Here is a 23,185-nt window from a genome sequence, read left to right as displayed (position 1 = left end):
CAGGTCAGCTACTGGTCACAGATCCTCACACAAAAAGGGCAAAGGTCAGTCTGTGCTGCACATTTACATGTGATTTCCACACATCAGATCTTGTTAAGAGTATCACCTGTGGTATCAACAGCTTTGTAGCGTAGTCTGGCCTGGCCCTAGCAAATTGCAACCCTCATCTATTCTCTCAGCATCCTCATCAAAAATCTGCCTCTGCTCTAATCTACACAATCAGACCATCCTCACCTTTGCCATCTGAACTGGCTTACCCTTCTAGGTTCAAGGTCAGGGCTAGTGGCAGTTTGAAGAAGAGGTGTCTACTGTGTGTGTTTGTATGTGAGAAGGCATGTGATAGATCAACTGCACTAAAGACCACCACCAAACATGGAAACTGAATTACTCCACAATTGTTGTCCAGATTTATGAGTGTATACATATTGTTAAAGAACCACTGCGCCTGTGTAAGTGTGTGTGCAATCACACAAATGATTATGTACATGCAATAATGTAAGTGTACTTCACACCTATAAAATTACACTTGAATTGTTTATGTAATTAAAATAAAACAGCATTTGACTGGTGTTGATAAATACATGATACTGACAGCTAATTAGGAAGTATTACTTGAGTTGTCAGTTATATTAAACAATCATAAAATTATTTCATAATAACGACTATTTTTATCATTATCAGCTCGCCTTAAAACCAGTACAGCTCTGACATAAACAATTTAAAATGCTGAATATGTAGCCAAGATGTCAATAAAGTCTTCAGTAAGATGTAACAATTTAATCAACCATCATTTCACATGCAGTATGACAGCTTGTGAGGACAAGCTGCTTGTTTAATTTGTTGTCTTATTTTCTTAAGATTTAGACTATTGCATACTTCAGTGATAATACAGCATCATCCGAGTTTATGTATTTCTGACAATAATAATATGTGAAATGACTGTTAGATTTAGACACTTATTGTTAAAATATGACATTGCAATAGATTTACAATATTACAATTTTTTTTAGAGTTAAACACACAGTAAAAAGCTATAACATGTATTTAGTCTTCGGACTTAAAGGTGCAGTATGTAGGATTTAGCGGCACCTAGCAGTGAGGGTGCAGATTGCAACCAACTCAATACCCCACCCGTTCCCTTCCAAACATGCAGGAGAACCTACAGTGGCTGTGAAACTTGCCAAAAACATGAAAGGCCCTCTCTAGAGCCAGTGTTTGGTTTGTCCATTCTGGGCTACTGTAGAAACATGGCGGTGCAACATGGCGTGCACTGTAGAAGAGGACCTGCTCCCTATGCAGATATAAAGGGTTCATTCTATTCATCATTTTGAGGTGACTATACACTAGTTAAAACATACTTATGAATATTATGTTCCATTTCTGCCAAGTCCATTCCACTAGATGCCACTAAACTCTGCACCTTTAATTCTACTGGTGATCACTTTTCAACTTCATGTCATGCTTAAGGTAATGTTTCTACTATGTTTAAAGAGAAAGAGAAAGAATGAATATGCTAATATCCAATGTGGTAATTTATATATTCACACATATCTGAAAAAATCTGTTTAGCATATTCTCCTTGTTATGTTTATTTTTATTTAGGTAAAGAACTAAATCCAGACCTTTTGATTGTCTGTTTTACATAAGCCACCTTGGGACAAATGATATGTGTGGCAGGTGGCACTGAGTACAAAAAAGGGGAGGTGCACCAATTAGTGAGATTTGCAGATATAGGGCTACCTGCAGGAGGAACACAGGTTGTGACTGTTGGTTCAGGCCAGTGGAGTGAGGCAGGTGCACACCTCATTCCATGCTCGTGTGCATGGAAGACGCGAGTGCAAGAACAAGTGGTAGGCCTAAGGCTGTTTTCTGTGTATAGTGTTTTATACTGTCAGGTTTGAGTGTGTGTGACATGTATTGTTTTCATGTATTTCAGACCTGTTTCCCTTCTGGGTTGAAGGCGGCTGATAGTCGGTAGGAAAATAGATCGATGTACCAGGCATTTTAAGGTTTAGTCATGTAGTTTTTAACATTTAATCAGTATGTATCTTAATATTTGTGTAATAAAGTGTTTTTAAGATTGTTAATATTTGTTTCCCTGCAGAGCATCAGAGGTCCATTAACAGCTCTTGCCGTGGGACTATTTTCGTTGTTTGCCTGTTTGTTTTTTTGGGGGTTTCTTTCTCTGTAGAGTCCGCCCTGGCAAGTAATATAAAAGATATGGGTATTGCCCTTGAGGCGGACTAGTTCTCTTTCTTTCTTTATTTTTGTTTCTTTGTTTTGTTTTGTTGTCAATCTGCTTGCTTCCCATTCCCCCACCAATCACTAACTTTACTCAGGTCGAATACCAGTCAGGCAGCCAGGGCAGGCTTAAGGTGTGACATGGTTGTTAATTGTTTGCCATGAAATTAATCACGTGTGTAACATTTGGAATGTGTTCACTCACCTAAAGTGCAAGACTTATTGATAACAGTGTGTACTGGTGTGCTTTAGTGAAACTCAGCCCCTGCCCTGTTAGTGATAGCTAGGAAGTCAACTGTGAGAAGGTTAATGTGGGCGAATTTAAATTGTCAAGCACAACATTTGTAATAAAAAATGTTTACTCTTTACCTACTTGATTGTTATTCCTTATGCTAGTGACTTGCAGTGGGTGTAACATATGATTATTTGTGTATTTACCATTTCAGTTTTCAGAGTTAATTCTGATAATAATAAAAAAAATTAATTGGATACTCAGCTTTTGTAAAGTTTTTGCACTCACTCACCACTTGCAGTTTGACAAAAAAATGTAATTAAGATAAAAAATGAAGAAATCATACTCTGTTTACTTTCATTCATCATCAAGTTTATCCATCCTACCCAAACACATTAGAATTAATAGGAGACACTAAAATAAAATTGAAGATAAACATGATGTGTTTCAGACTGAACTATTCAGAGTAAGGACAGGGTTCATTCCAAACAATGCTACCCAAAAGAAGCTTGACAAGGTCCTTTTTGACAAAAATAAGATATGGTTTGGAAATAATGGGGTATGTGGATGTAATGGATATATCAGTAAAGACTCTCTGCACACCCTACTCTCATAAATTAAACTCATAAATTAAACTCTTTATCTGATACTTCTTTTCTACAGTCAACTCCTCGAGTGTTTGTTTCGAGACTAAATCTATAAAATAAAAACTTTCCTCAAAGAAAGCCTTTCCCCTACAGTCTCATACATGTGGTGAACTAAAAGAAGAAAAAAAAAGTTTCAAGGAAACACTTACCAACTGTGAAGCGGAGGAAAGCTTCCTTCACAGTCCTAGTCCTGCAAAACATGAGAGAAATGCATCATTGTCTGTAGTCTTCAATCGTATATCCTTCAAACAATTGTCTCTAAGAAAGCAAACTGAACCACAGGTCTCATTGTTCATGTTAGTTTATTACCATTCCAATTCATAACCTTTTGCCAACATCCTTCTTACTGACCAATAATATCTATCCCAAGGCTGTACTTAGCTTGCAACATAATCTTATGTATGAATGGATAAAACCTGAATAATCTACCAAATCACAGACAGCCATTATCATCATATTGTTATTTTGCACTCATTTCTGTCTGCAGGCTACAGGCTGTTTGTTATGAAGTTATATTACAACCTGAGGGCAAGAAAAGGACAGTGCACAGACATAATATGCATGAAATACATAAAAGCAACACAAAAAAAGTTCTAGGTAAATCAAAATCTACTCCTCTTTTATACATTCATTGCATTGTCGTGTCATTCAAAACACATTTTACAGCAGCAGAAAGACAAAAAGCACATCACAAATCTTAGGCCTCCTTCTCCAATCATTAGAATCGTTGCACCTCAAACAATGACTCTGTAACAAAAGCAAACACAATAATCTCTGACTCTTCTCACCAGGCTAATATATATCGTTCTGCCCACTGCTAGACACTAAAATACACTGGCCTTTCAAAAACAAACTGTTTCAAAAACAGATCTTTCCCCACTGCTACTACGCGCATTGCAGTTGTAATATGAGTTTATATGCTTTTCTCATTCTGTTTATCTTATTGTGCTTGTAAGTGTGTGGAGGACACATGTACTTTTGACACAAACACAGGTTATATGTTACACAACACACACACACAATACCAAACTAATTGCCATGCTGTACCGAAAGCAAACTCTACCCGTTGTGGCTGTGTGGTCATGAAATTTAGATTTGAAGTTGAAAAGACAATTTTCAAGACAGAAAATCTTAACCTTGAAATCACAACCTTGAAAATAATTTCCTTTCTCCTTTCATTTATTATGAAATAATTACTGAGAGCACTGCAGATTTGTCAGTGAACAATACACAGTAGTTTAATTTTGGTGAATAAGCCACAGCTTAGGGAGCTTTTCTTCTGCCAGTGTGAGACTGGCAGAAGAAAAGTTGTGCCTCAAGATACTATGAATAAAAGACAAAAAGACAAATTAATGAATTAATTAATAGAATAAAAACCAACACACGACATACTGGATTTACTACAACAGACAGAAATTAATCTACAGTATTCCCTGCAGTGCTGGCATTCATGTTAGTATTATTAATGCTGGGCTAAAACCAACACTTCTGCTTCTCTGTACAGTACGATGAGATGATGCTATAGCCTCAATCAGCCTTTAACCCCTGCCCTTAGACAAGGTAAAGGCATCTATTCCCCTGACTCCAGGTCAGTAAGTAAGCGTGTATTTTTGGATGGCTGCTGCCGATTGTGTATGCACTTTAATAAGCAGGCTGCAGGTCAGGCAGATTTATAGGCCCGTGGTGGGGTGGAGGGACCGAACTCCCTTGGCCTCCAGCTTCCCTCTGCGCCATTACGCCAGAGTGAGATATAGTGGGATATTGATCCCAATGCCACTTCATTTCGCAATAACTATTACACGATATTCTCCCGGGCTGCGCGTGGCTCCTGATTTATGCTGCCTTGCTATTTACATTAGCAGTAAGTGTTTTTCTATACCAACTGAGGAGGGTCTTACAGCCACACAAATGGACATGTGTACATTCACATTCCATACCATACCTGTCTTTTTGTTGCCTTTGATGCCTTTTCACAGTAGCAGGGGTGCTTAACACACCGCTGCCTGCTAGGTGAGTAATGGAAGATACAGACATAAACATATTGAAGAATACATTCCAGCCTTCATTATAGTTGCACAATTGACCTTGAGGCAATGTTATTCTCCTGTATTATATCTTATTTAAAATACCAGCTTGATCATATCCACTCTTTAGAATGCTATTATATTCAGGGAGATGTTTTTGAATTATTTAGTTCCCTCTAACTGGTCGGAGTGGTAAACAGTCAACATGTAGATAGCGATCAAAATAGAAGACCTTGCTGACTCTGTGTATAAAAACAAATTTATAATTTGTATTAAATAGTGTTGTGTATTTGCATTTAGATATTATATTTATTTAACCCATCAAATGGATAGTAAACCTAAAATGAGATCAAATTCAGATGGAGACATTCCTATTTACACTGTCCTCCTAAGTGTGTCTATGTCTTCGCCAGAAACGAATTTAATTGAATGCTGCTAATTTGCAAAGCATATCATTTGAAAGAAATTGTTTCCATGATGAGGATAATTAGGATAAGCAGACTGGGCCTCCTAAACCTGCACTGTCACCAGCTGCATACTCCAGTGCTGGGTCTTTGCCAAAGTGGTTTCCCTTGCAGTGCCAGGCTGGTGCTGAGTGTTTGTTTACACACAGAGGAAAGCTGTGTCAATGGCAGAGTAGGAGACATGAGTGGGGCGGAAGGGTGGGAGACAGACCCTGTATAGTGCTGACATTCCCACAGGCAACCCCCACAGGGGGCACTGCGCCTCAGATGCCGTCACTGCTACATTGTGCCACAAGACAAAACAAAAGGACTAATGACCCTTAATTGCTTTGGAGCTGTTTAAAATCAGATGAGTGTCGCCTAAGCTGCAGTATGTAAATCAGCCCCCCCTCCTCCTCATCCCTCTTCCCGGTTTACCCCCTAAGCTCTCTCCCCTGGCACAATCAAGTCTTTTTCTCATAAGGGGGCGGGCAGCTTAGTAGGCTCGCTGCCAAGTGAGGGGAACTGGCAAGCGTGGTAATGTGCAGACACTTGTTGCTACAATGCCTGCCTGTTACGCCAGCACATGGTAGAAACGGGGTGACTGAGGGACGTGTGTGAGGAGCAGATGGGCATCCTATAGCCTCCACGTGCTTCCCTATTAAACATGGTAGTAGAAAAGGAGCGTGCTCTGCTCTCGACACTGCGTGCATGTCCCATTCATTAAAAGGTCCATTCATATGCAACACTAAGTTTGATTATTCACAAATGCCCAACTAGGGAGGAAGGGGTTGGCCAGTGTGTGTTGAATGTGTGCATGTGTCTGCAAGTGCAATTGCTTCTGCTAGTTTGCATGTGTTTGCATATCTTTGAAAGTGAGAGGGTTTGCTCAGTAAATGCTTAAAGGGATTGTTTATGGTTGCGTGAATGTGATGGTTGTGTATTTTAAATTGAACAGTAAAGGTACATTTTAATTCGACATTTTTCTGTTAACTAAAATGTACATAAATATATTATAACAATAAAACACAATACTGCATTGCAAATTCATAAAACAGCTTGGACAGACTCCAGAAATATCTGAAAAAATGTGTTATATAATCCTTTTTCTATATTTTGAGTAGAAAGTACATTTGTGTATTTAAGTCATCATTAAAACAGAATGTAAATATTAAGCCTACTTAAGCATTTTAACTGCTGCGTTGAGCCATAGTACATGTTGTTATTGTAAGACTGAACTCCATACCAGGCAGGTGTCTCAAGCCTGTGACCCAGTGAGAAGTGAGCAATGTCCTCCTGTGCCCCTGGGTGTCCCACTGCTCCCACCACACCCATTAACATCAAGCCTTAATGCATTTCCTATACCTGCATGCTTTTCTGCTATACGGGGTCTCTGGTGATTTAAAGACAGCAACAAACCTGTCCCATTTTCAGAGTGACATTATTGATAGACTGTCACTTCAGATTGTAGGTAACCGCTAATGGTTATTTTATGGTGCATATGTCAAATTTGATGTATAATTTTTTTTTCATTCCGTCTTTTAACTCTATCTTCCTCTGTTTTATTTGAGTCTAATGATTGCCTCAAGATCATTGTCACACTTTTATTGGAACAAACAGAACTCCCTTACTAATGTTAACAAAATTGACCTTTCAGGAAAATGACCTGCTAAGTACCACTGCAAAATGGTCTTTTTTTTTTCCTTGAATGAAATGTTATTGACTGTGATCATTAAAACGTTATGTTATTATGGCTTATTTGCTATTCAAGTCGAACACAGAGGCACACAGTAGACTGTTATAAGTAGAACAGCTTATTAAAATGCTTATTTCTCCTGTCCCAGGCATGTGTTCATAGGTGAATAAAAAAATGTGAAAATGAAAGTTTATCGCAGCTGAATCAAAGCAATCGAATGTTGATATATGTATTTAGTTTCTATGTCCATTGCGCTGATTTTTTTTTTTTTTTTTAATAATAAAGCCAGCTCCTCGGACAGAACACCACCTCCTCTTCACCCCTCTACTCTTTATCCACTCCAGTGTTTTCTTCCTGTGAATCTGGATCCCCTCTTGTCATGGATTAGCCTCCATACTTGCATGAACAAAGACTCAGTCAGCATGTGTTTATGTGTTGGTCCATGTGTTGTGTGAAGAGGAGACGTGTCTCCCACTTATGTCTGGATCTTAGAGGACCCCAATTTGTTAGGCATTAATCAGAACACCTGCTCAGAGAGCACCCAAGACTTTTTGTTTCACCACTTGAGTCATCAGTGTCGTTTGAAATCAAATTAACGATTGTCCCTGAGACTGATTTCAGTATGCAAATGCTGCATGGGGAGAAAAGAAGTCAGAGCAACATACAGAGAAAGAAGAAAAGGGGGGTGAAAAAAGGCCAAGGAAAAAGAAGCTGGGTACTGTGCATTACTCAGGCATTAAACAGCAATAACTCATTTAAGTGCTGGTCCAGTAGGTTGGCATACACAAAAGACAAAACCAAAGAAAGTTGAATTTGGCTTACCACTATAACAATCACACTCTACTGCTCCTTGCTGAAGGACAAGGCATGCAAGAGAACAATGATGGTGAAAGAAAATAGAGTAAAATGCTATGATAGGACAAGGAAGACTAGGTTAGAGAGAGGCCAGGAAAGAAAGGGAGTGCAAGAAAGAGGTAGCAGAGGAAACAAATGAATAAATTCATGGGGCACAAAATGAAAAGAAAGATGGAGGGGAGTGGAGTAAAGGGGGTTGGAGTCATCAGTGGAAGATTTTTATTGTCCGGACACAGGAGATGCACACAAAAGCATTGGGAAGATTCAATTAAGTATCATATGCAGTGACCTTATTGCCATGGTTACGGAACAGTGGAAAATATTAATCAAGCCTGCACTTGCAACAGGGAGAAAGATGGTGGAAGGAGAGACACAAGGAAGAAGGCAACGAGAGAGACAGAGGATGGCAGGAGAGAGAGAGAGAAAGGATAATGGCATAGTCTCTGTGTGTGTTTGTGTTTGATTATATGCATGTTTTAATGAGTAGAATTCCAAAGGTCATTGATTGTCCCCACCAAGATTTGACATCTGTACGCTGACACTGAACATGCCGCTTTTGACAATGAATTTTTGACGCCTTTGTCAGGGATATATTTTTAAATGAAAATAAAATGGTGCCATGCTGTCATCAAAACTCAGTTGGCTCACATTTGCACAAAGAAGAGTCACCAATGTGGAATGAGCTCAATTCATAGCTCATTTCATACAGGGGGGAACTCACTTCTCAGCTCACAAAGATTTCTTTTAGCTCCCTCTCTGTATTTCAGGTTGGATTTCATGTGCCCAAATGTCTGTTGATGCCTTCTCAGTGAGAAAAAAAATATCTGGAATCCATCACACGTGAGTGAATTCATTAATAACAAAACTCACAAATGTTTGCCACATGAAAATAAAATGTTTTCATCCATCAATGCGTTTCTTTCTTTCTAAGGGTACACTTACACCTGGTTCTAAATAAATCCTCTAAAAACCTGTGCTTGCATATTGTTACAGACTCCGACAGAAAAATTATGACGATCATTTTCAATCATATTCCATTATGATGTTCCTCTCAGTCACATTTCCCTGCACACTGCAGAAGGGGAAAGTTGAAGATTGTTCTGTTTGATGAAGCTGTAGAGTGTTTGCTCGCTGTCTGCAGGGACTGTCTTGAAAACAATCTATCTGAAACTCCCCCGCTGAGCAAAATGTTAAATAAACAAAGGCGGGGATAAACAAAATCCCTCCATTTCAATGTCACTGAGAAGAAAGCTAACATTTCAGTGCTGCAATTGTGAAAAGAAGGTGGCAGCCATAACGCAACCATCGTTTAAACTTTGGACACATGTGAAATTATTTTATTTTCTCAAAATAGTTAATTATAAATTTGGTGGCTACAGAAATATGTTTGTTGTACTTTCTTCAGCCATGGCGCACCAGGGAAATAATCTCTCTTACTCGCTGGTTTTCCAATCTGCCTTTCCTTCAGGAAGAACAATTTTTTACATCTCATATTAATAATAGCATTATTATTTGAGTTGTTATGTATTTGCCTGTTTTGTACTACAGTATTACAGGTTTCTAAAAAAAATGGAAGAATCCTCAAAAGTAAAATAAAATAAAATAATAAAAATTGGTGTACTTTTAAAAGTTTATGTCAAACAAACTGATGTAAATAAGTGTGAAAGTACATTTCAGAGAAAACATACATTATTGAACAATATGTGGGCATTTCATGTTAACTGTTCTCTGTGACTATTAGTGAAGATGAAGATGTGTAGCCTATAGGCACATATTTCCTTTGGAGTACCCCAGGGTGCTGTTTTTATCCCACTGCTTTTTTCCATTTTATGTTTACACTGGACTATATTAATCACTGACAACATCAGCATTCACTGTTACGCTGACAGCACTCAGCTTTGCCCATTAACCCTTACAACAGTATGCAATTATAGACAGTCAAAATAAAGGCCTTTTTAAAAAACTGGATATCACAAAATGATTTATAATTAACCACACACAATCTTTGATAACAAATTAAGAGCAGATAAATGAAAAAGGAAATTAACAGTATGGTGTCTTGCTGTGGCATGTAATTTCAAAGATTTAATTGAGCCTGGAAGTAGACAATTATGCTTTTATTATATGGTGGCTTGATTACTGCAATTCACTGCATATCTATTTTCACTAAAACAGTGATTTACACTCTAGATAAGGGAGAAATCTGCAGCCAGAGTTACAACGGAGGCAAGATATTACTACTGTCTTGGTGGCTCCAATATGCAGGTGAAAAGGAAGGGATGAGTACACTTTCATTATAATGGCTCTCAACCCACTTGTGTGGCATCTTTCTCACATCCCAATTAAAAATTCATGCCAGTCTTGTTTTCACTTGAGCCATGTTAATTTACACTGCATATTTTAAAATTATTTTAAATGGTTCATCTACCGGCCTTTGTTGATTTCTTTCTCTAGAATGTTTGCTTCATTCATTACTTAAACAATTAAGTCATTACAATCAATGATTATGCGTTGATTGACCAATGACTTAATTGACCTATTAATTTAGCTCTGCATTACAATGTGATACATGTGATATTGTATATCACAGTATTACTATGACACTAAAACACGGTACATAATCACAACTTATTTTGAAAATTGATCTTAAAAGATATATGAGGCCAAAGTGTATGAAATAATCTCGTACAGAGGCTGCACTATTACTTAACAATCTGCAGAGGTTGCAACCTCCAGAGATAACAATGACAGAATTTTAAAATTTAAAATTCTAATGAAAAGAAAGTTATATGAAAATAATTTTATGAAATGTAGAGGTCTAAATTGGTTTAGAGTTTTAGCATGTAAAAAATCACTGTATATTGAACTGCAACACAGAACTTTGATGGGAGAAGTTCTTCTAAAAAAGTTGGAGTGAGTTGGTTCTTCTATGAGTGATTTGCAGAGTGACAGGTAGTGGCCATGCAGGAAATCAGCCAATAAAGTCATAACTGAGTGATTTGACTTCAACATTGGTTCCATCCCTTGCTTACCCTAATCCTGAGTCCTAATGTCTGAAATTCCCTTGCCCATCCTTGTGGCAGAGCCTGCAAGAACCTATGTGAGCGAGACACAGGCTGAGGTGTAACAGGAGAGGGTCTGAGCAGAGTGGCTTTTAAAGTGCCTGATGTGACCATGACCACTTCCAGAAACAATTTAATTCCACAGCTTCAGCCATCTCCAGCTGATCTACTCCTCCAAGGTCATTAACTGTGCCACAGAAGGTCACATGATTAATGAGTGACAGACCCTCTGGTGCAATAACGTGTATGAACGTGGCCCATTAATTAGACAGAGGGGCCAGAGAGAATGAATGGCCAGGGACAGCTTGGCCCCCTCACAACCCCATCCTTCCCAGACCCCATTTTTCATTTTCATCTGCACAAACAGACACATACAACCATTTGTAATATTCCCAAAATACCATGTATCCTTCTCAAAAAATGTCAACTTAAAAATGTAACTAATATTTTGACCTGGATAATAACTAAGTAACATACATTACAACATTTAATTGCATTGATTAAAAAAGCAAGAGGGTTTCTGAGTCTAAATGACCATGCTTCTACGCTAAAAATAAGACAAAGAGCTGCTTAGAAGTGCTGTTGGCACTGGCCTCAGGTTGATCTGGGTATCAAGCATCAGAACGTTGTGTTGTTGCTGTCCTTTTCCAGGAGTATGATAAGCACTCTGCATTACTGAGGGCAATCTCCAAGAGGAAATGAAACATTCTGCTGCCACAGACTGGCTTTATTAGAAGACAACAAGTCCGGCCTCTCAGGATATACAGATCAGGAGATTTAATTGATGCTGACCGACTGTCAATGCACTCCTATAGCTGGGAGAAACAAGAGTGTTTAACACTGCTCTATTGTAAATAGTATTCATTTCTCAGTCTAATCAACGTAATGCAATTCCAATAAGTCCATTTCTTAGAGTGGCCTTGTTGATTTGAAACCTCATAGCCCTCTGTTTTATTTTCACCAGTGCCAACAAATGTAATGGCTGCTAAGTATATTGGGCAATAATATAAGAATGCTCTACATCCAGTGCATGCATTTCAATTTTACCTTGAGGTCATAGCATTATGGATATACCCCAGTGGGGTCATTAATCATAAATACATACACTGTATGTAATAACAACCAGTGGGAAGAAATAGACTTCAGGGAAGGTTTCAGATGAGGACTTGTGTAAGACCAGGGGACACAATGGATTTCTAGGTAAACAAATTTCATCAGTTCACTCACTGCACCTGGGTCACTGTTTTCCAAAAGCTAGCATGCAGTCAGGCAGCCAGTATACGTAGCAAGTACACATTTCCAATTGTCATTGTCCCAGAAGCATAATAAGCAGTGACAGGGTGAGCCAAATTCACTCAGTGCACCACCCAGGAAAACAACATCTTTTGGAAACGGTAAAAATATGAAAATGTTGAGATACGTGTGTTTGTGTAATGATGTTTTATCGTGAGATGAATTCTAGGTCATAGATATTTATTTGTAGTTATGAATATGGAAGAATAATAATTTATGAGACACACCGATAATAAACATAATTTTGAAAAGGTACTGCTGGCATTTTTTTACTACTTTTTTTAAATGAACAACAAGAATAATAAAAAAATATTCTTGCATCTTATCAAACATTCAGAGAACCCCTTGACCCTTCTGAATAAAGCATCTCTCTGGAGATTTGACACACATCTTTCAGCATAGATCTGAAGACAGCCATGGATGTTGTTTGCCCTCTGATATATTTTTAATATTCAGATCATATCAAATATGTCCTCTTTCAATAATTGATCTATCTATCTACTAGCAACATAACACATGCTGAGCTTTGGCATGTGATTTCTAAGCCTCAGTCAGTATATCTTCTTCCCTCTATTCAGTATGATAAGGAGAGCTCCGACTGCTCCCTAGATGTGATGCACTTGGCCAAGGAAACAACGTAGGGCATCTCCATCAAACAGTGCGACCACAAACTAGCTGTTTGTCCACAACACAGTAAAGCTGCATCTGTTGTGTCTAGGCTCAAAATCAGAGATAAAGATGCACTAATAGCCTCGCTTATAGAAAAGATTAGTATAAATATTTTTGCTGTTGTCATTTTTATAATTTTTTTTCTCCTTCTAAAAACATATAATTTAGCAGATGTAGAAAAATGTTTGAGGAAAAAACATTATATTTAAAGTACATAGTACTGTATGTTAGTAGTATCCTGAGTGACGAAAACATGTTCATTCTTAAAAGGTCATACACGCTCTTAGGCATTTTTACAATGACAGCTGCTGTTCACCCGCACATGTATTGTTAAAGATATACTGTATACTAAAACAAATTTTTCAGAAGGACCATTGTGCAACACAAATATATCAGCGACTAATGGAGTGAGTGTTTTTCATCTTGTCTTTTGACCAACAGCATCTCCTATGGTGGCTCATTTCCTTAGTGCAAGAGGTTCCCACCCTCCATCGCAGCCAGGCTTCAGGGGGGCATGGTGGAGAGAATGCGAGATGGAGGGAAGGAGCAAAGTAGAAGAGGGAAACCATGCTGGGAGAAAGGAAATCTTCCATGTGCAGAAGCAGAGTGGCTAGAGGACATTTCACGCTAATGGCGGCCGGGCCAATTGAAATGACTGCAGCGCTGCATGATTTGAAGGTCAGGAGACAGCGGATTATATTCCAGTGGTGGCGAAGGGGGATTGGAGGAGTAAAATGGTGCCTCCCCACCACCCCGCCCCTCCTCCTCTCCTGAATTATTGCAGAACAGCCAAGATGGAATCAACATAACACCAAACCCCACCATCATTACTCTTACACACAGCACACCATGAAACGCATAGCATTACTCCGGTCTTTTCTGTGCCCGTACATCATAATGAGAAATACTACTCTGGGAAATTCAGAAGCTCAGTTTGTGAAACCAAACAACACAACAAACCATCCTGCTCATGCTACAAAATACTATGTTTTAACTGGTTTCTATTTTAACCAAATTAAATTTATGCTCTACAGTAGTGCCATTAAAAATTACATTATGTGCAATAGATAAGGTCAGGTGCAAATGATAAAATATTACACAAAAGAAGTATTTGCTTGTGAAGGTTGAAGCATGCAGGCTTTTTCAATTAACTGCCAGTGCTCTTATTTGTTATCATTGAGAGGGAACCATAATAAAACAAATAATTAGATTTCCTCCTGTAGACATGGATGACACACTGGAGAAAAGCGTGGCTGAAAAAAGCACAATCATTGGTCGGGATTACAGATGAGGGTGCAAAAGTTACTCACACATGAGAAAAGCATCAAGTGATTATGCACATGACTGCAGTAATAAGCTGTAATAAGATGTGGAATGACCATACATATTTATTCCTACGTGATTGCATTGTATTTTTATATAATGGATATTACAGATTTAAGGCAAAAGAACCTCCAGCTTAACATGGACACCAATGTGGAAGCAACAACAAATGAGGCAACAAGGAAGTCAAGAGGAATTGCAGAAATCCGGGACATTAATGTAATTAAACTAATCCCTTGAAGGCATCAGCTTCTCTATCTGCTTGATGTGATTTCATAACTGATGTGATTTCATAACTTCTGGAGGCTGTGCATTTTTTTCACAATCCCTATGTCTCAGGAATTCTGACCATCAGAGTGTCAAAATGTTTAATGTTTTTCAGATTCATAGATGTACTTGTTTTAGACAGACATTAAAGTTGGACCCAAAACAGCAGTGACAGGTATTTAGATGTAGTTGTTGACATTCCAGTGTGAGTAAATACTTTCTATTGTCGTGCAGCGTCCAATCCTAGTGAACACTGACAGCACTGAGGTGGATATCTTATAGGAGGAGAACAGGTGTCACCCTTTCTAAACAGCCAATAGAGGAATTTGGATTATTAAATGAAAAAAAAAAAAGAATCTACACATGTGTACATGCTAACAAAAGCCTCACATTCAAATCAAAGGCAAATTAGGTACATAATCTCAAATATCTTATATACCATACTCTAACAACTACAGTAGAGCTTTTTTTTATCATATTTATAGAAATTAACTTATTTCTGGTGTTTTATAAGCTTCCCTGGAACATTAAATATTATATTACAATCATGACAAATCAATTCAGCTATAAAAAGTTAGAGTAAAAAAAATAGCAGTAGTTTTTGCTCCCGCTTGTAATTGACTCTATTAACTTTAAATATGTATGCATTAAAATTAAAAGAAAATGAAATGGGAGAAAGACAGATATGTTTTTATATTACATAAATTTGCAGTGTACATTACGTTCAGAGTTTTAAGAAGTAGGCTATAATTTTATTGCAAAAACTACTGATTAAAACAAAAAGGATTTCCATAAGGATACCATGTTAGTACGGTTATACAGTTGGCACAGGTTTTGCCCAGATCAGTGGTACTTCATGACCTGTTCACTAGTGTACAGGATGGAGAAACAGGCAGTGATGGCGCTAAAATTCAGAGGGTTCCCCCACTTACTACAGTGCTTGTAAAACTCTACAGGAGATAACAGGCAACCAAGGAAGCCCAGTCAATCCAGTGCATGTTTGAATGGCTGACCATGTTAAGCTCTTAAAGCAGGCATTAATCCAGGATTTTAAGAGCAGAGCTAAGTTTGGCACATTATCATGGCAAGGCCCAGACCTTAGCTGGAGTTTAATCACTATGCAGAAGCACCGCCAGCCTCAGTCACACAGACCTCAGACATGACCAGGACTACAAGTGGACTAAAATAATGTGTGTGCTCATAAAAAAAAAAGACTAAACTCCTTTGATCATTGGTGATTTAAAGTTTCCACTTAATTAATTAGTATTTTCAACTTCATTTTAGTTGATCTTGATTTACCAAAAATGGAATTCATACACTGGTTATGTATCAGAATCAGCATCCAGGAGTGTGTGCCTCTGATTGAGTGAAACATTCAAGCAAGACTTGCTCAGAGTATTGGCTCTCACGGAGCCTGAGTGACCTCTCTGGCCAGCCTCAGCCTCAGCGCTAGCCTCGCCCCTCCAGACGTACACAGGCCAGACCAGAGCAGAGCACACAGCAGAGCCTTCTCTGCTCCGCTCGACTCCAGATACACACAGGCCAGCTCAGATCAACATCTGAGATAGCGATGCAGACAGACACACATATTAAGAGCTGACAGCTCCTGACCATGTATCTGCATCATCATGTTTTAGTAGTGGCAAAAATATCCATCAGCCAATATGGCAGTGCAGCAAACACACAGTCACATGACTACAAGCACAAACAAGCGTATACGCACGGAGATACACACATGCACAAATACACACCAATACTAGGGCGCAGTCATGGGCTTGGGCCAAGGCTTAGGGCTAGAGCATGGGCTTAGGGGACTGGGTGTGCTTGTTGGCAGATGGGGGATATTAGTGGCAGTGTGTTGACTGATAAATCTTCCTGCACAGTGTAGGACCTGAGTTATCATCTGACATATGAAAAAATGCCAGAGAAGCTGTGGAGAAAAGAGAGGAAATTAAATGAGAGGGGGGATGAAGAAGGGGCGCAAACCGGCATTGTAACAGGCATCTTTTTTGTTTTGCTCCTCGTTCTCACCCACAAACATGCCTGTAAACACATACGTATGTGGAAGCACACACACACACACTGTCAGCTAAATCTACATATCAGTTTTCATTCATGTTTCTACATTTATTCTGCTCGTGTCATGAGCACAACAGTAGCTAAAACACTGTATGGGTAATACATGTGTCAAAAATAGTCTTGTACGCTTGTAAGAATACCTGCTACTTCCTGTGTGGGATTTATGGAGCTTAGAATCTGGATCATCACTGCGTGACAGTCTTCATTTATGTATATTGTTTACTGTATTGCAGGGGATGAAAAGACACCTACTGATAGTTATTAAAAATTGCATGATATTTTGATTTAAACTTTAATTACAATGGTAGTCTCACTGCAAAGAGAAAAATACGTAATTGAATACTCCCTTTTATTTTTGCGCCTTTTATTCTGAACTTGGGTCTCATGATACTGATGCTCTTTTTCTGTGAAGAAGTCATACACTTCAAGAATCAAGTGTATGTACACTCAGTTGCCAGTTTATTGGGTACACCTAGCCAAAAGTAAAGCAGTGTGATACAACAGCTCTGCAATAAACCCTACATAGAGGCTTATAACGTTCACTTTAAAAAAAAAAAAACAGTTTCAGAGAGGTGTTTCTTATATTTTGTCTACCTTTTTTTTTTTTTTATCAATTAGGGTAGGCCAAATTTGTATGTGTTATGAATATGTCCCATTTAAAATCTGAAACTTATCTTTTAAAATTAATGTCAGCAATCATAGTGATCCTCCTGATTATTTTGTATATAATACCAGACTATCAGGGTTAATATTACAATGACAGCGCAAATATAAACAGTGATGAAGTCCACTCTCACCAGAGTAAAACATATTTGAAATTTCGAACACCTGCCCCAAAGCCATGTCAGCTCTGTGAGTGGACAGATAATTCTCCAATCAACACTTGTCGACTCCAAATAATTGCAACTGAAAAAAAATCAACACTTATTAACACTGGGAGAGTTGCTGTGCATGGTATTTGGGTTTACGTGTGTGTTAGTGAGTGTGAGTGAGTAAGTGAGTAAGTGAGTGAGTTAGTGAGAGAGAGAGAGAGAGTCCAAATGGATTTCAGCTCTAGAATAAATCACTGTCGCCACAGAAACAGGCCGACAGCTGTGATGGATGGCTGAAATTTTTGTGTTGATGTCTTTAGTATTGCTGACAATTTGGTAGTCCTGGCTTTTCCACTTTTCCTTTGCTTGTGTGTGGCTAAACACATCTAAATTCTGGCACATACCCATACCCAGACACAGTATTTCTCACTTAATGAAAATCATCTTTTGGACTAAAAAGAAAAAATAATCATTCAATATTTCTTCCTTTTCTTTTTCAGAATGCTAAACAAATGAATATTATAAATGCATAAACCAAATGTGTATTTCTTTAAAAACTCACTTTGTGTTATCAGTGCAACACTTATCTCAATAAATGTTGGCACACTTAAATCTGACTGACTCCCCAAAAGTGTAACTTCATTATATGCATAACTCTCAGTGGAGAAACAGTGGACACCATCTTGTGTGTTTGGTCACATGTTCTTTTTGCACCTGTATGCACTGATCTCTCTCATTGGGCAACATGTCACCACATGACACAGTGACTGTTAGGTGTGTTTGGAGCATACACTGTCTGTGAATGGCGACTATTTGTACGCTGACCACACAAACTGAGAATGAAAAAGCTATTTTATTTCTTCTTTTTTTCCCGGCATGTCCTGTTTTACTCCCAGTCCTGTTATCTGGCCCGCTCCAGTGCTACTGGGCGGCGACTTTACCCCTGCCCTAAATGCACCGTCAACCCCTTTTCTGATACACAGCATCTCAGAAAACACACACACTTGACTGTGACAGCACAACTTCCAAAATTCCAAAAATAACACACATTTGCTTTTTACACGTAGGCTATATGTACTGCACTTTATACAAAATCTATACACTTATGCATAAAGTTATGTAAACACAAGAACACCATACACCCTTGCACACACACACACACACACACACACACTCTCTCACACACACACACACACACACACACAACTAAAGGAGTTGGGCCGCTCTAAGCCAGCCCCACACATCCAGTGTTTCCATCTGCTCTCACCTGGCAGGATCAAAAAGAGCACACTTCCCACAAACTTACAAAGAATCAATACTTTCTCCAGCAAAACACAGCAATCACAGCCTCAGCCTCAGTCCCAGCTCCAAACCAACTGTACTCAAAGTACTGTAGACTGAGAGAAAGAATCCACAAAGCAGAAATTAAAAAAGGATTTACTGACCTTACTGTCTTTTTTTCCTCTCCTTTCTCTCTGACGTCCAATCCCCTCTTTTTCTTCCTCTGGTTCTTGTCCTCTAAACCTCTAGTCTTAGTAAGTCATGCAAGAGCTGCCTCCTGCTCCTGCTCAGCCCTACGCCACTGTATTAGTCTGATTTCACACTCTGCAGCCTAGCCTCCTGTCCTGAAGGGGACGGTGAATGTGCTGCTTATTTAGAAGCCGGCGCACAGTACCTGGGCTTGTAGGCAGCTGTTTAAAGCACGAGGCAACATCCAGGGTGCATAATACCCCCTCTTCCTTACACACACACACACATATTCTCTCTCTCTCTCCCTCTCGCTCACACACTCACTAGCTGGCTGGCTCACAAGATAGGCAACGGCACAGACACAAGCGCGTGCACACACGCACGCACGCAAGCAAAGTGAAATACACACACACACACACACACACACACACACACACACGTGCAAGCAGTCTGTCAGAGGTCTCTCTACCTTGGCTGGGATAGCAGGCAGTGTGAGAATACACACACAGGCTCACTGAGATGGGCTGGCTGCTCCGTTCTGTCTCCTTCTCTCTAAGTGTTTAGAAGACAATTTCAACAAGGGATTGCTCCCAATCTACTAGGGTGATCCACATGGATGAGTTATAATATGCTTGCCACTCTCTTGCCCCCCCCCCTCCCTCTCATTCTCTGTCTCACTCTCTTATTCTCTCTCTCTCTCTCACTCTTTCGCTCTCATGCTCGTTGTTTTAGCCTATTATCGAGCCGTCACCGCTTTCAGTTCAGGAGGAAAGCCTTCCCTTCTTGGATTCTATATTTCCCTTCTCTCTGGATGTGCGTGAGATGGGGCCAAAGACTGACTCCACCTGAATGCGTATTAGTAAAATGCATTATTTATTGCAAAGCTGCATTCATTTTTTTTTCTCTGATATGCCGGTGGACATGCGGGGGAAGGGAGCCACGGTGGTGGCTGCATCAGCAGCGAAGGGGTGTATTTGTGATGTGTGTGTTTGGGGGAGGCAGGGTTGGCGGTAGGGGGTAGGGATGAGGGGTCAGGATTTGGGATAGCGGGGGTCTGAAGGGAGGTGAAAAGAATACATAAGATATGATATTAATTTATTTATTTATTCAATGACAGGGATTGCCTTATCATCCAGGGTGCTACTTAATGACATCACTGCTGGCTTCTCCAAGCTGTCCCAAATCACACTGCCACTCATTTTTTCATCAACATGGCTTCAATTTATTACACTGTGTGTGTGTGTGTGTGTGAGTGAGTGACAGAGAGAGAGAAAGACAGATAGAGAAGAGAGTGAGTGAGGGAGACAATCATAAAAAGTGTAAGAAAGCACAAATAAGATCTCAGAATCAAAAACACAGCTTACTTATTAAAACATTATTCTTTTAAAAATATAAAAAAAATATCTTAAAAAAGCCTCTTTTACAAATGAGTTACATTCAGATCTGTAATCCATACAAAATTCATAAAACAGACTGTTCACAGTAATTGGAGCCATGTTCACAAACATATCTACAAACTTCAGCCAATTTCAAAAGATTTAACATTTAATTTAACTCTCACACACTGATTTTGCATACAAAATAATTTAATTTAGATAATAATTTCAATTACTCCGGCCCCTTAATTGCACTATTTATATAATTTGAAATGCTTTAATTCAGACTTTCATTCTATAATATCAGACTGATTTGTATCATAAATTTTTTCTAAACCTTTCAGCTATTTAGTTATTTATATGACTGATCAGTTTTAACTGAATGAAACAAGTTTCTGTTAATAAGTTCAATACAACATACTACGGGAAAAAAAACACTCTAATTGGGGAATTTGATTTAATTAGTAAAGATAACATGTGCATTTCTATTTTATCAACCACCAGTGAATATTCAAAAAGATTAAAATAAATCCCTGTTTTAACTTCTGCCCTTTATGAGAACCTATTTCAGTTTTACCCTGAAGAAATAAAGTTTTAACATATGTCATAAATGCATATCATAGCAGCATGTCTGCCACAAAACTTGACACAGTATCTCAGTTTATATATTTTGTGCAACGAAAGTGCAGAGTACAGAAACTACACATATGGGCCTCACACACTTGTGAGTGAAATACAAGTCTGTGACACACCTGTGTGTGTATTCATTTTTTCCCACTTATACGTTTTGTGAACTACAATTATAATGCTAAACTAATAAATATTAGATATCAGATACAAGCCTTAAGTTTGTTTTTTACTCTTAATTATAGTGGACGCTGTGATATAAAAGAGGTTAAACACACAGTCACAACAATGAGCATAATCGCAGCTCTTTTGAGTCCCTCTATGAGGAGAGAATGGGAATCGCCAAAGGTGAGTTGAAGCAGAGCTTGGACTCAGACACAGAAAGGGGAGGGAGGCTGGAAATGACTGTGTAAGCTGGAGTTGCCATGCTGGTCAACAGGCTGCTGCAGTGTGCACCCATGGGGGCAACCAGCCAGGCAGGAGTCATGACTGCAGAGTGGACCCCCAAGACTCTGTCAGCACTATCAGCCTTCCTTCCCTCCCGCAGCAGGAGAAATAGACCAACACAACAGAAACACGACCATCCAGCAAAATCATTCAGTATGAAGGCCGTGAGCCTCTGCTGAAGACCTAATTGTCATTTTCTCCACACCACAGTCAAGCTAAACTTTACAAGATTTAATCTCCCTCATAAGAGCTTCAAATAAAAGTGTATTAAAAAATTAATGAGCACACAGCTACTTAATTTAAAATCAAGAAAAAAATGTTTTAAGTTAATTGTTTACACAATCTGTGACTATCCATATGACACTCACTGTGCTACACTTTATTATAAAGAATTCAGACTCCGACTGTCTGCCCCCAGTAGAGCCTGTTAACAGCTTGGTCCTTAGCCACAGGATGCCCATCTACTGTACCTGAGAAAGGAAATGATGTGGCCCAGGGCCTAGCCAGGCCATTCTATCACCACCATTAGGGCTTAAGCAGAACTGGAAAATTACTCCATTGGCATTAACAGTCCATCTCAATCATTTTAATAATATCATAATCATGAGAATTTCTAATATTATTTTTAAAAGCCTTGGTAAGAAAAAAAGATATTTCATTTCCTTTGCTTAACCATCTTAAATTGAGAGAGAGTAAGTGAATGGCGAAGAAAGTGATATCTTATGAGACAGGAAAAGAAAGTGATAAAGAGTCACCTCTAATCCCCCCTCACTTCTTTCACCACCACCGACCCTTACACTGCCACACACCTCTGTCCGTCTGCAGCATCTCTGTGCCCTGCCAGATTCACCATGTTTCAAGTCACAAGAGAGGGGAACAGGCAAAAATAAACAAGGAAGATAATTAATATTAATGAGTGGTCTGGTGTAACTATGTGAATGTTATAGTAGCTCTCTTAACACAGCTGTCATACTGTATAATTTAACCTCATCACCCCAGCGCAGCCTTTTTGACCAATGATATGTAAACAAGCCCTCCTGTGTTCTGATATTGTGTACAACATATTTCCATACTTGTGGCCATTAAATATCACTAAACAATCCAAGAGTTGGTTTCCTCCTCTGCTCTCCTCTGTTTTTCAACTTTCAATTTTCCTGAATAGCATTATTATCTATTATTAATATCTCTGAATTATTACTCATTTTCTTCTTAAAATGGAGTGCTTTAATTCACATTTGAAGCACTCATCAAGGCTGTTCAGTGAAATGAATGTGGAAGGATACATTATATTTGCAAAAATGCAAAGGGTGAATTAAAAATATATAACAATACTAAAATATTAACTATTAATTTCAAAAAGATAATTTGCCCAGATAAAAAAAAAGCCTTTTCATTACATCTATGAGTCTCTTTCTTTTTTGAAGAGTACCTAGCTGATTGTGGGTGTTTGAAAAATATGTAATTATCAAGTACTGAATATCGACCTGTGCATTAAATACACAGAATATTATATTTCTACTATGAGACAACCCCTTGTATATCCATTTTCATGAGAGCAGGGCACAAGACAAGACATGGGTGCAGCGTGGCGGAGGTGATGCAGTGTAAAATTCATCTCCAAT

General features: G+C 38.7%; 1 protein-coding gene across 1 annotated transcript in view; it reads right to left on the bottom strand.

Moving 5' to 3' along the window:
* The window catches only part of zfhx3b (zinc finger homeobox 3b), a 344,746-nt gene that overhangs the window by 198,383 nt on the left and 123,178 nt on the right, over window positions 1–23,185 (bottom strand). Inside the window, exon 7 of the mRNA XM_042396488.1 lies at window positions 3,270–3,310. The gene's annotated coding sequence lies outside the window, so the exon portion shown is untranslated. The remainder of the gene's footprint in view (window positions 1–3,269; window positions 3,311–23,185) is intronic.

This window comes from Thunnus maccoyii, chromosome 1 (assembly GCF_910596095.1).
Source record: "Thunnus maccoyii chromosome 1, fThuMac1.1, whole genome shotgun sequence".
In the NCBI taxonomy this organism is placed as follows: domain Eukaryota; kingdom Metazoa; phylum Chordata; class Actinopteri; order Scombriformes; family Scombridae; genus Thunnus; species Thunnus maccoyii.
Note: the sequence above shows the minus strand (reverse complement) of the source record. Positions and strands in the feature narration are given on the sequence as shown.